We start from the raw sequence: 13,302 nt of genomic DNA on the forward strand, positions 1-13,302 counted from the left end.
ATTGAAAGGGGTTTTGTGTGAACATCGCTTTGAAGCATCACTCACTACACAACCATTACTGAAGCATCACTCCGGGAAATTCTTCATAACTTCTGAAGCATAGTGAATTTGGAGTAAAACCATACATTGTGCATTTGCCAGTATAATAGAATGTTAAACCCCTTCCTATAGAATAATGGTATCTTCAGATAAGTCAACACTGAAGGTTTGATATTCTGAATCTCGGATGCAGTCACAAGAGTAAGAACAGGTTGTTTCTGCACATTCTCCCTACGGAAAAATCCAAAAGTTAGGCAGTGAAAATATTGTTATAGAGTAGCACGGGCATAGTTAGAGATAAATGTACTACCTGATTAGCTTATAATTGCTCCTCTTTTTGGCTGTTTTATTAAGGCCACTTTACACAAATTAAGTACGTGGATCGAACTTGTAAGAGCTGCGTAATGAAATAGCATGATATTAATCTGGCGAGATTCACACACTGGTAGCCATCTCAAAACACAGGTGCTGAAGGAATTAGAGCGTTGGAATGGAATAGCGACCCCATCTTTTGTCTTCTCCCTCCTAGTTTGTCAGTCATGTTGAGTGGTGTTGCTGTGCTGGCTAGTAATAAAGGTTTATTCAGTTCTGATTCAACACATTGTGTTTAAGGCATGAATCAGTCTGATTCGGTTCTGCTTCATGCCACGCTTCAATCTGTGCTTTAAACCCTCTGCTTCTGTAGCAACCACCCTTAGCTGCCAGAGGGATGCCTTGTCCTGTTACTTCTTCGTCATTTTGAGCATTGAGTACCTTTATCAGATAAACAGTGATTTCATAATGCTCTGAATGTTTTCCTACCTTAAAAGTACTGTCCAGAATCCTTAAAGGGCAACTCCACCACTTTTTAACCTCATATTCATTATCTCCAGAACCAAACCAGTGTTTAATAATACAGCACATTTCTACGTTCTGTTAAAAAAATTGTTACGTTTAAAGGTTATACCCGATGGCATCATCAAAAGTTAAAACATTTTAAAAACAGTGATTTTCAAACACTGAGATTCGCGGTGGCGTGGTAAGCAAGAAAATACCCTCCCTCTCGCTAGAAACTTGTTGCAGGTTTTGAAAATCCCAGTTTTTCTTACTTTTAATCGTAGCCTGTGATGTCACAGAGAAGCATTTTTTAGGACCTTTCTTCTTATCTTTTTAACCATACAGTGCATTCGGAAAGTATTCAGACCCCTTGAATATTTCCACATTTTGTTACGTTACAGCCTTATTTTAAAATTGTTTAAATAGTTATTTTCACTCATCAATCTACACACAATACCCATAATGACAAAGCAAAACTGTTTTTTAGAAATTTTAGCAAATGTATAAAAAAAAATGAAATATCACATTTACATAAGTATTCAGACCCTTTACTCAGTACTTTGTTGAAGCACCTTTGGCAGCGATTACAGCCTCGAGTCTTCCTGGTTATGACGCTACAAGCTTGGCACACCTGTATTTGGGGAGTTCCTCAAAATTATTCTCTGCAAATACTCTCAAGCTCTGTCAGGTTGTGTGGGGAGCGTCGCTGCACAGCTATTTTCAGGTCTCTCCAGAGATGTTCGATCGGGTTCAAGTCCGGGCTCTGGATGGGCCACTCAAGGACATTCAGAGACTTCCTGCGTTGTCTTGGCTGTGTGCTTAGGGTTGTTGTCCTGTTGGAAGGTAAACTTTCACCCCATTTTGAGGTCCTGAGCGCTCTGGAGCAGGTTTTCATTAAGGATCGCTCTGTACTTTGCTCCGTTCAGCTTTCCCTCGATCCTGACTAGTCTCCCAGTCCCTGCTGCTGAAAAACATCCCAACAGCATGATGCTGCCACCACCATGCTTCACCGTAGGGATGATGCCAGGTTTCCTCCAGACGTGACGCTTGGCATTCCGGCCAAAGAGTTCAATCTTGGTTTCATCAGACCAGAGAATCTTGTTTCTCATGGTCTGAGAGTCCTTTAGGTGCCTTTTGGCAAACACCATGCGGTCTGTCATGTGCCTTTTACTGAGGAGTGGCTTCCGTCTGGCCGCTCTACCATAAAGGCCTGAATGGTTGTCCTTGTGGAAGGTTCTCCCATCTCCACAGAGGAACTCTGGAGCTCTGTCAGAGTGACCATCGGATTCTTGGTCACCTCCCCTGACCAAGGCCCTTCTCCCCCGATTGCTCAGTTTGACCGGGTGGCCAGCTCTAGGAAGAGTCTTGGTGGTTCCAAACTTATTCCATTTAAGAATGATGGAGGTCACTGTGTCCTTGGGGACCTTCAATGCTGCAGAAATCTTTTGGTACCCTTCCCCAGATCTGTGCCTTGACAAAATCCTGTCTCGGATCTCTACGGACAACCATGGCTTGGTTTTTGCTCTGACATGCACTGTCAACTGTGGGACCTTATTTTGACAAGTGTGTGCCTTTCCAAATCATGTCCAATCAATTGAATTTACCACAGGTAGACTCCAGTCAAGTTGTAGAAAATCTCAAGGATGATCAATGGAAACAGGATGCACCTGAGCTCAATTTCTAGTCTCATAGCAAAGGATCTGAATACTTTTATTTTAAATACATTTAAAGAAATGTCTAAAAACCTGTTTTCGCTTTGTCATTATGGGGTATTGTGTGTAGATTGATGAGGACATTTTTTATTTAATCCATTTTAGAATAAGGCTGTAACGTAACAAAATCTGGAAAAAGGGAAGGGGTCTGAATACTTTCCGAATGCACTGTAATGTTAAAAAGATAAAAAAAAAATGCTTCTCTGTGACATCACATTTTCACATATGTAGACACTGGTTTGGTGCTGGAGATAATGAATATGAGGTCAAAATGTGAGTTGCCCTTTAACATGCCTAATTGATAATAAGGTACATTGATTAGGTATTATTATTTTATGGCTCATGAGCTCTCTAAATTTAGAATACTTGCAAGGCACATTTTTGTTTTGTTTTACTGGTAATAGATATACACTTTACAAAAGTGAACTATCCCATTATCACTGTCGGTCAGGCTTCGTAGTCAATTCTGAAGTGACAGGACAGTCAACTTCTACCATTCTGTACATTTATGTTCTCATTGTTTCTATTTCTTCTGATTTTGTTCTTCATGTTTACCCATCTATTTTTGTTCAATTGGACTTCTCAGGCTATACTTTCACAAGTAAGTTCTCATCTCCTTTGCATTTTCTTTGACTTTTGTTTTCATTTCTTTTAAACATTTATTTCTGAAATCTTTGTAAAAAAAATACTGAATTACCTATTGGTAGTAGTGTAGATCAGTGTTTCCCAACTCCGGTCCTTGAGTACCCCCAACAGCACACCTTTTTGTTGTAGCCCTGGACAACAACACAGAGGACTGGAGTTGGGAAACACTGATCTGGTGTAGATACATTTATTTTCAACAATTGAATTTGGTCTGTTTTGTTATGTCATTGAATTAAGAATTATACTTGACCATTGCTTCAAAGTTTTGATTGGGGCATTTTGGTAGAGTATTTGCCTTCAAGCATATACTCACACAATATCTCTTGTCTCATAAAACTTTCCAGGCGGCATACCATTTCATTACTCTAATGTGGACTCAGGTTTGTTTTAGTCATGTTGTAGTTTCTAAACACAGACTTTGAGTTTATAATAAGTGAGTGACCATGTACCGTAGCAATCCCATAGTTCCATAGCTCATTTTTAGCCACTTGCTTCTCCCCTGTGACTTGTCCCCATTCCCTTTGTACAGTGAACTGATTGACCCCTGATTCACTACAAATAGTCACTCAGCCCATAGCCAATGCTACAGATACTCAGTAATTAGTATGAACATATGGAGCAATAACAACATGTTGGACAGTGTCATTGCCCATACAGTAGCATTTACAGACAAAGAACTGAGCCGCATTATCGCCCAAAGAGAAATAAAAATATGCAGTGCCATTAGTTTCTCAATGATGACTCATGGTTAATGCGGCACAATTTGAATGTAGCCTTAGAAATCAGCAACAGACAGGATTCAGCCTCAGTTGGGTCTGATAGTTTGTTGCCGTTGTTAAGGCATCCCTAATTCACCAGACAATCTGCTTTTCCTTTGGGTTTATAGCATCTCTGTTCAGCCATGACAGCGTGATGCACCATTACTGAGAAGCCTATTTTCCCCCTTCATAAGACCCTGATACAGAAGGCAGAGAAGCGCAACAAAGACCATATCTCTAAATTATACTGATTCTCTTGGAGGAGATGGATCGCGTCAACTGTTTTTGTTGTGGAGGTTAACCCGCCTGGATTGGAGAGGTGATTGGCGGGATAATGGTCCGAACACTCCAAAGACTCACTTAACATTCATCAGGGCCTGCATGAATAACCAGGAGCCCAGGGTTGTCATAGACTTTAGTCTTCTCTGTTGCTGTATGCAGTTACTGTACTATTTCCAGTCGAAGGGACAACTTGTAAATCTAGTCCAAAGCTGTTGATATTAAATGACATATAATTAAGGAATTATTTCAAAAAGTATAGAGCTAAGTAGATGTATTCTGGTTATACAAGTTAACTAATCTCCTTTAATTAAGTTGTGTGTGCAGGTGTGTATGTCATAGTAGGGACTACAAGATAGGCCATACTGAGTGCTCACATGTATATTTCTGTGTCATGCCATTGTTCTAAGGTCCCGTGTGGCTCAGTTGGTAGAGCATGGCGATTGCAAGACCAGGGTTGTGGGTTCGATTGCCACAGGGGACCAGTATAAAAATGTATGCACTCACTACTGTAAGTTGCTCTGGATAAGAGCATCTGCTAAATGACATAAAACAATTCTACACAGTGTATTCATCAGTTGAGGACAGAAGACAAGTCTTAATTTTGAAATATAGTGACCCGGGTAAAAAAGATGTAAGCCAGGTGTCCGCATAACCTGCAAAGGGATGACCCAATGCTTGAGGTTGCTGTAACTAACCAGAACCCCAGGACATTTCAACCAAAGAGACTACAGCTGAGGACCAGGGGGGTGTAGTCATGGGCACCATGTCGGAGACAGAGGACACTGCCCCATGTATTGAGGTCCACCTGACGACCCACAGAGGGCAGCACGGGTGTCCAATGTAACACAGCTGTTCCTGTAGCAGGGCCCCTCCTTGTTGCCATGACCACACTGAGCCTCCCTCCAGCCAAGGCAACAGAGACCCTGTGACCCATGGCAATAGCCCTGAGGACAACATTGTAGATGGCATGGATGAGGGGCTCTTTAACTTTGTAGGTGGAGTCACCAGTGAGCCAGCCATAGTGGTCGAGGCTGAGGTGGTGAAGGAACTATGGAGACCCCTGAATCATAGACTGTTCTAACATCAGCAACCGCACCTCAAATTACATGTACAACACCAGCTACCTCACAAAATGCTCTCTACACACTCAGAGGCTGGCAAATGGAGATCACTGGCAGCCTAACCAACAGCAGTCCAGCTGGTGACCTGACGTAATTGGACAGTGAGTACACCTTTCTAAGGGATGTCTCAGCCTCTCTTAGCATTTTTCAACTAATTAGTTTTTCAGAATTTTTTTTAACATGATTTAGGAGCCTTGGCTAGGGCACCGCAGAAACTTGGCTACAAATACCTCAGCTGCATCTTTGCTTTTATGCAATTGCATAGACATTTTTTTAATTGGTTCTTTTTTTGTTGTTCTGTTTTTGTAATCTTACACCATTTTCGGTATATCCAATTGGTAGTTACGACCTTGTCTCATTACTGCAACTCCCCAATGGGCTCAGGAAAGGCGAAGGTCAAGACATGCTGCTTCTAAACCCGGAAGACTGATGACCGAAGTCAGCTTGCAGGCGCCTGGCCCGCCACAAGGAGTCGCTAGAGCCAAGGAAAGCCCCCCCCCCCCCCCCTAGGCAAACCCTCCCCTAACTCAGACGGCTTTGGCCAATTGGGGCTCCCGGTCACTGCCGGCTGTGGCGCCTCAGCACTGTGATGCAGTGCCTTAGACCTCTGCGCCACTCGGGAGGCCATTCAATTGGTTCTTATCTAGCTAGCCAAAATGTCATTACATTTACATTTACATTTACGTCATTTAGCAGACGCTCTTATCCAGAGCGACTTACAAATAGGTGCATTCACCCTATAGCCAGTGGGATAACCACTTTACAATATCTTATTTTATTTTATTATTATTATTATTTTATTTTTTTAGGGGGTGGGGGGGGGGGTAGAAGGATTACTTTATCCTATCCCAGGTATTCCTTAAAGAGGTGGGGTTTCAAATGTCTCCGGAAGGTGGTGAGTGACTCCGCTGTCCTGGCGTCGTGAGGGAGCTTGTTCCACCATTGGGGTGCCAGAGCAGCGAACAGTTTTGACTGGGCTGAGCGGGAACTATGCTTCCGCAGAGGAAGGGGAGCCAGCAGGCCAGAGGTGGATGAACGCAATGCCCTCGTTTGGATGTAGGGACTGATCAGAGCCTGAAGGTACAGAGGTGCCGATCCCCTCACAGCTCCATAGGCAAGCACCATGGTCTTGTAACAGATGCGAGCTTCAACTGGAAGCCAGTGGAGTGTGCGGAGGAGCGGGGTGACGTGAGAGAACTTGGGAAGGTTGAACACCAGACGGGCTGCGGCATTCTGGATGAGTTGTAGGGGTTTAATGGCACAGGCAGGGAGCCCAGCCAACAGCGAGTTGCAGTAATCCAGACGGGAGATGACAAGTGCCTGGATTAGGACCTGTGCCGCTTCCTGTGTAAGGCAGGGTCGTACTCTCCGAATGTTGTAGAGCATGAACCTGCAGGATCGGGTCACCGCCTTGATGTTAGCGGAGAACGACAGGGTGTTGTCCAGGGTCACGCCAAGGCTCTTCGCACTCTGGGAGGAGGACACAATGGAGTTGTCAACCGTGATGGCGAGATCATGGAACGGGCAGTCCTTCCCCGGGAGGAAGAGCAGCTCCGTCTTGCCAAGGTTCAGCTTGAGGTGGTGATCCGTCATCCATACTGATATGTCTGCCAGACATGCAGAGATGCGATTCGCCACCTGGTTATCAGAAGGGGGAAAGGAGAAGATTAGTTGTGTATCGTCAGCGTAGCAATGATAGGAGAGGCCATGTGAGGATATGACAGAGCCAAGTGACTTGGTGTATAGGGAGAATAGGAGAGGGCCTAGAACTGAGCCCTGGGGGACACCAGTGGTGAGAGCACGTGGTGCGGAGACAGCTTCTCGCCACGCCACTTGGTAGGAGCGACCGGTCAGGTAGGACGCGATCCAGGAGTGAGCCGCGCCGGAGATGCCCAGCTCGGAGAGGGTGGAGAGGAGGATCTGATGGTTCACAGTATCAAAGGCAGCAGACAGGTCTAGAAGGACAAGAGCAGAGGAGAGAGAGTTAGCTTTAGCAGTGCGGAGAGCCTCCGTGACACAGAGAAGAGCAGTCTCAGTTGAATGACCAGTCCTGAAACCTGACTGGTTTGGATCAAGAAGGTCATTCTGAGAGAGATAGCAAGAGAGTTGGCTAAAGACGGCACGCTCAATAGTTTTGGAAAGAAAAGAAAAGAAGGGATACTGGTCTGTAGTTGTTGACATCAGTGGGATCGAGTGTTGGTTTTTTGAGAAGGGGTGCAACTCTCGCTCTCTTGAAGACGGAAGGGACATAGCCAGCGGTCAAGGATGAGTTGATCAGCGAGGTGAGGTAGGGGAGAAGGTCACCGGAGATGGTCTGGAGAAGAGAGGAGGGGATGGGGTCAAGCGGGCAGGTTGTTGGGCGGCCTGCAGTCACAAGTCGCAAGATTTTATCTGGAGAGAGAGGGGAGAAAGAAGTCAAAGCATAGGGTAGGGCAGTGTGAGCAGGACCAGCAGTGTCATTAGACTTAACAAACGAGGATCGGATGTCGTCAACCTTCTTTTCAAAGTGGTTGACGAAGTCATCCACAGAGAGAGAGGAGGGGGGGGGGGGAGGATTCAGCAGGGAGGAGAATGTGGCAAAGAGCTTCCTAGGGTTAGAGGCAGATGCTTGGAATTTAGAGTGGTAGAAAGTGGCCTTAGCAGCAGAAACAGATGAAGAAAATGTAGAGAGGAGGGAGTGAAAAGATGCCAGGTCGGCAGGGAGTTTAGTTTTCTTCCATTTCCGCTCCGCTGTCCGGAGCTCTGTTCTGTGAGCTCGCAATGAGTCATCAAGCCACGGAGCTGGAGGGGAGGACCGAGCCGGCCGGGAGGATAGGGGACACAGAGAGTCAAAGGATGCAGAAAGGGAGGAGAGGAGGGTTGAGGAGGCAGAATCAGGAGATTGGAGGGAGAAGGATTGAGCAGAGGGAAGAGATGATAGGATGGAAGAGGAGAGAGTAGTGGGAGAGAGAGAGCAAAGGTTGCGGCGGCGCATTACCATCTGTGTAGGGGCAGAGTGAGTAGTGTTGGAGGAGAGCGAGAGAGAAAAGGATACAAAGTAGTGGTCGGAGACATGGAGGGGAGTTGCAGTGAGATTAGTAGAAGAGCAGCATCTAGTAAAGATGAGGTCAAGCGTATTGCCTGCCTTGTGAGTAGGGGGGGACGGTGAGAGGGTGAGGTCAAAAGAGGAGAGGAGTGGAAAGAAGGAGGCAGAGAGAAATGAGTCAAATGTAGACGTAGGGAGGTTGAAATCCCCCAAAACTGTGAGGGATGAGCCATCCTCAGGAAAGGAACTTATCAAGGCGTCAAGCTCATTGATGAACTCTCCAAGGGAACCTGGAGGGCGATAGATGACAAGGATATTAAGCTTAAATGGGCTAGTGACTGTGACAGCATGAAATTCAAATGAGGAGATAGACAGATGGGTTAGGGGAAAAATTGAGAATGTCCACTTGGGAGAGATGAGGATTCCTGTGCCACCACCCCTCTGACCAGATGCTCTCGGGGTATGCGAGAACACATGGTCAGACGAGGAGAGAGCAGTAGGAGTAGCAGTGTTAGAAATAATTAAAAGGTTAAGACGTTTTTTTTCCCTTAAGTATTTTTTCCAGTTTTCTCAAAACATATTATCTGCCCTGGAATTTACCACAAATATGTGGTTTGCAATATCTGTGCATTGCCAGACAAAGTTGCTGGCCTGCTCATGCAAGACAGATTATCACTCAATTTCTCACCGTTGAAACAACTCTATTGTGAGTTTCTGATTGTACTTCTGTTTCAAGCAGTGTGATGCTTCTTTGCAAAGTCGATGGCTTATGAGCGGTTCTTGCAAATATCATGTCAAAAGCAGACATGCTTTTTTTCCAAATATTTGTGGAGTGGATTATTGCTTTCTGCAATGCTGCACTACTTTCAAATGTAAAATGTTTCTCCTTTTAAATTGACAGTGTCTACCAAGCCTTTTTCACTCTGGGTGGAATTGTTCTGTCAATGGCCACAATGTTGCTTTTATCACTTTAGTGTCTTTGTCTGCCATAACATTTCTCACCTCATTTGTATCTAAGGAAAGCCTGACACCCCTGAAGCAACAACTCAGGTTACCTTAGACAGTTCTACCCCCACTTATGTACAAACAGAGCCTAGCAAGCTAGGCTGATTTGTACATTGATAGTCTATTTTATGGTTCATTTACACAATATGCTTTTGTCACTAATAACACGATTTGTGTCATACAAGAGAACAGTTTCTCATCTCACTCTTTTCAGCTGAGTAACAATGATACATTGTTCATTGAGACATCATGAGTCTTTGCACAAATCTGTGGTTCTTATAAGGACACCTACCTTGTGGGTAATGACTCATGATTATCTTGACAAATCAGCTTGGTTGGAATGAAATTAGTTTGTTGATAAAGTGGGTTCAATTCTATTGAGGATTGTCGAATAATGACCAACAGCTATTCCACCTGCTTCAAACAAGCCTTGTGAAAACGAATCTGCCCTTAGGAATTTCATGTGGGGAAGTCAATTATGTATTTAGAATTTATGTGCTACCTTTTTTGAATATAAATACGGACAATGATTTTATGTGTGAAACTTTAGTTTATTGCTGTACAATGTAGATTCCAGCTGATTTTACTGATAAAACACAGTAAAATACACTGCTCTACATTCCATGGTAGAAGCATCTCAGATAATGGTATGAGCAGACCTGTGATATTACACATTCTTATGATGAATGTGATGTTGTACTGTACATCATAATTTTAAAGTGCTCTTGTTCATGAGGTGTTTCATGCTGCTCAGCATAAGCCTTATGTCAAAGTCGAAATGACTCTCTGTGGTGTGTTGGTGCCAGTGGATGACTGATGTGCACCGAGGCGGTGCTCTGCCATCAGAACGTCCAGTCGTCTGTAACACTAACGACTGGCACGGCCCTCTCTGGGCAATCACGGGCACCTCTCACCATGTTTTCACCATCTTGCAGTTTCGTCAGTGACACCAACCTTCATTCCTTCAACAAGTGCAGCCCTTAGTGAGTATGCCGGCAGTGTGTGGTGTGTCTCTCTCTACCCCCCAATCTCCCTCTCTATGTCTGCTTAGTCTCACCACTGCTTAGTGCTACGTCATCGCTCTTTAGAGAGAACCGATGTAGTGACAAGGAGCTACTGATATACTGTTATTAGTTAAAGGGATGTGATACAGAGAGACAGTCACTGACTCTACTCACTGCCTCAATCCTTAGTAGAGTTCTACTGACTAATCTCAGCCTGCGAGAAACAGATTGCCCCTCTACTGCCTCTACTATTTCCCTGTAATTTCCTTCCAAGGAACGCATGTATTAATCAGCAATATTCATACCACTGTGCATTTAGCATCGGCCCCCACAGTTTGCCGTGCGTTTGATTTAGAGTGAATTTAGAGTGGAAACTTCCGATTGGGTTTTACAGACATTATTTATTTCGAAACAGTGCAGCATGCAGCGTACGTCTGATTAGGGGATTGATCACTGTAACATTAACGAACACTGCTGCATGTTGTCTAATTAGTCTAAAGAAGGAAGTTACCATCCTGCCATTAACTAACATCGCCACCATTAGCGTTAGCGCACCTAGAGCTTCTCTGCCCTTTAGATATATAGCTAGTCTCCTCATTCTGTACATGCCATTCTCTGTCTCTCTTCCTGTCTGTGTGTCTGTGGCTCCTCTGCTAAGCCAGGTGCTATGTTTGAACACTCTTCTAAGATGTAGGCAGCTGCCTCCCCTTCTCTCTTTCCCCTGGTGGCTATGGTATTGACAGTGACGTCAGGTAACATTCCGGGTGTTCCACGGGTAACCATTACAGCGTGCATTACATATACCTGTCGAGAATAAGGGAGCCTGGTTTGACAGACAGCGAGGTGAGACAGAGATTATTTTGACAGACCGGGGGTTTTTGAAAGATAACCATTCTGTGATTTCAAAAAGAGAGGATGACAGTGTCTGCTACTTACAATTGGACAGTGTTGCCCTGCCGTCAGCATGTTGTGCTCTGAAGGATGGCTATAGGGATAATACAGTAAACAACATGAAGATCAGACCTCATAGAAAAAACACAGTAGGACTTTGATTTTACCAATATCTTAAACAAACTTATGAATACCAAACAGTAGGGATGTTAATCCGTCCTAACATAACTCCTGTGACTCATTAAAAGAGAAGGATGGAAAGAGAAAACGGGAGGGATAAAATAAAAAGAATGAGAGGCATGGATAAGCAACTTCCTTTTATAAGATAAAGCTATGTTATCTTATAGAATTGTACTGAGACTCATTGTTGTTGATGACACTTACTGATGAGATTATTTTGAATTGACTAGGAAAGTTGTGGTTTGTTTGCAGGATAGTCTTAATTAGGATTTTGAAGTTCCCACATTTGTAATCTTGTCATATGTTTAATTCTCTTAAGAATTTGGCTACATACATGTTTGGGAAGTGTAAATCAGGTGTCCCTAAAGTATTGTTAGGATGAGCATGGCTGATTTGATTGGCTGAACGTTTTGAAGCTGCTATGGGTCAACATAGGGCCCTCATGTACAGTATGTTTGTGTTCGATGTGTGTGCGTGTGTGTGTATGTGCTATGTGTCTGTCAAATTGCTGGTATCTGTCTACTATAGAAAATATAAGGAAACCTGAGGAACTATTTTGTAGGTCATGTGCCAAGTTTATTTCTAGGCTAACCAATCTAAATCAAATAACAGCTCTAATATAACAGTTCTCTATTAGTTACTAATTAGATTTTGACTCACCTGTAGAATATGAAGTTGGTGTGCATATAAGGTCTATGTAATTCATATGAAAAGATTTAGTCATTAATCAATACTGATTGCCTTCATGTGTGATTAGTATTCTAGTTGGCTAAATGTGAAATATGACATGAGGAATTAGCCCTTAAGGCTTCAGGTGTATAAACATGTGTGCATACGTTATACAGTGAGGGAAAAAATTATTTGATCCCCTGCTGATTTTGTACGTTTGCCCACTGACAAAGAAATGATCAGTCTATAATTTTAATGGTAGGTTTATTTGAACAGTGAGAGACAGAATAACAACAACAAAATCCAGAAAAACGCATGTCAAAAATGTTATAAATTGATTTGCATTTTAATGAGGGAAATAAGTATTTGACCCCTCTGCAAAACATGACAGTACTTGGTGGCAAAACCCTTGTTGGCAATCACAGAGGTCAGACGTTTCTTGTAGTTGGCCACCAGGTTTGCACACATCTCAGGAGGGATTTTGTCCCATTCCTCTTTGCAGATCTTCTCCAAGTCATTAAGGTTTCGAGGCTGACGTTTGGCAACTCGAACCTTCAGCTCCCTCCACAGATTTTCTATGGGATTAAGGTCTGGAGACTGGCTAGGCCACTCCAGGACCTTAATGTGCTTCTTCTTGAGCCACTCCTTTGTTGCTTTGGCCGTGTGTTTTGGGTCGTTGTCATGCTGGAATACCCATCCACGACCCATTTTCAATGCCCTGGCTGAGGGAAGGAGGTTCTCACCCAAGATTTGACGGTACATGGCCCCGTCCATCGTCCCTTTGATGCAGTGAAGTTGTCCTGTCCCCTTAGCAGAAAAACACCCCCAAAGCATAATGTTTCCACCTCCATGTTTGACGGTGGGGATGGTGTTCTTGGGGTCATAGGCAGCATTCCTCCTCCTCCAAACACGGCGAGTTGAGTTGATGCCAAAGAGCTCCATTTTGGTCTCATCTGACCACAACAATTTCACCCAGTTCTCATCTGAATCATTCAGATGTTCATTGGCAAACTTCAGACGGGCATGTATATGTGCTTTCTTGAGCAGGGGGACCTTGCGGGCGCTGCAGGATTTTAGTCCTTCACGGCGTAGTATGTTACCTATTGTTTTCTTGGTGACTATGGTCCCAGCTGCCTTGAGATCATTGACAAGATC

General features: G+C 44.0%; 1 protein-coding gene across 2 annotated transcripts in view; it reads left to right on the forward strand.

Moving 5' to 3' along the window:
* LOC311136459 (neural cell adhesion molecule 1-like) overlaps positions 1–13,302 on the forward strand; it is a 339,193-nt gene that overhangs the window by 287,143 nt on the left and 38,748 nt on the right. The gene's annotated exons all lie outside the window — the stretch shown is intronic.

The sequence above is a fragment of the Coregonus lavaretus genome (genome assembly GCF_964263955.1).
Source record: "Coregonus lavaretus genome assembly, chromosome: 10".
Classification (NCBI taxonomy): Eukaryota; Metazoa; Chordata; class Actinopteri; order Salmoniformes; family Salmonidae; genus Coregonus; species Coregonus lavaretus.